Raw genomic sequence first — 1,149 nt, 5'->3', positions numbered from 1 at the left:
GACACGAGCATCATCAGAATCCTGGAATGGAACTGCATTGCCCTAGACAACTGGCAGTTTATTTTGCAGTGCTGCACATATATAGATCGATAGCAATATATGAATACATAGAATAATATAAATGCATATTCTTTATTTACTTTCAAAAATAGATCTGGTGGGTATTATTTTGAGGACTTTAATTAGAAAGTAGTAAAGCACCTAAATATATCTGGGCTGGTTAATCTTCACACTTGAGTTGAAGAAGGAAGTGGCAGAAGGCATTTTGCAGAGCTTAGTAAGTCAAAGCCTGCCATGGCTTCTGATCAGGGTGTTACTACTAGAACTGCTGCTGTGAGTATCAGAAGGGGAGCACAGTGATGCCCGGTACCAGGCAGAGGAAGCAGCCAGTGGAGTTTCTCAGCACTCTGGGGAGGGTGACCATAGCCGCTGTGAAGGCAGCTGGGGACAGGGGTTTGCCCCAGGAAAACCTCACCTCGGGAGAGGGGCTTTGGCACAGGGCAATGCTGTCCTCCTCTCCCATAATTTCTGTACACGTGTGGCATCTGTTTTCTTTCCCAGGGGTCTGGGAGAGAAAGGGTAAGGTTTGTAAGGCAAAGAGGGACTAATCTTCCTGCAAACAGGGTATCCGAGTATTAGCCATTACTGCATTACAGCTGTAAACTCCAAGATATTTCATGAGACCCTCTCATTCCTTGCATTTCTATGAATAAAAAGAGGCCCCTTCCAAACATTAGCTTGGTAAATTTAAGTTGCAGGAGGGAAGAGTGGGCTAATGGAGCTCTCCAGAGGTTGCTTCCCTTTGCCCAAGCAGAGTGGAGTCGGAGATTACAGTCTAACGTAGTCCGTGCACAGAAGAACTGAGGACTAAGAAAACACTTCTTTAAACTTATTTTTAGTAGTACAAGGAAGAGGAGAGTAAGAAAATGAAAAAAGGGTGTATTATATTCCAGGTTTCTATATTGAAATCCATGTCTGAGTGAATGGCTGTTGTCCCAGCTCACTTCCAAGACAGGCATTCATCCTGGGTGGAAGTGGTACCTGTACTAATGCTTATCTTTCGGGCTGTGTTAGGAAGCATTGTGATATTTCTGGCTATATTATATATTAAACTTATGAATATATTAATATGTTCATATTATATAATAT

The sequence above is a fragment of the Nestor notabilis genome, unplaced genomic scaffold, assembly GCF_000696875.1.
Source record: "Nestor notabilis isolate BGI_N333 unplaced genomic scaffold, ASM69687v1 scaffold32558, whole genome shotgun sequence".
Classification (NCBI taxonomy): domain Eukaryota; kingdom Metazoa; phylum Chordata; class Aves; order Psittaciformes; family Psittacidae; genus Nestor; species Nestor notabilis.
This window is presented reverse-complemented; position numbering follows the sequence as displayed.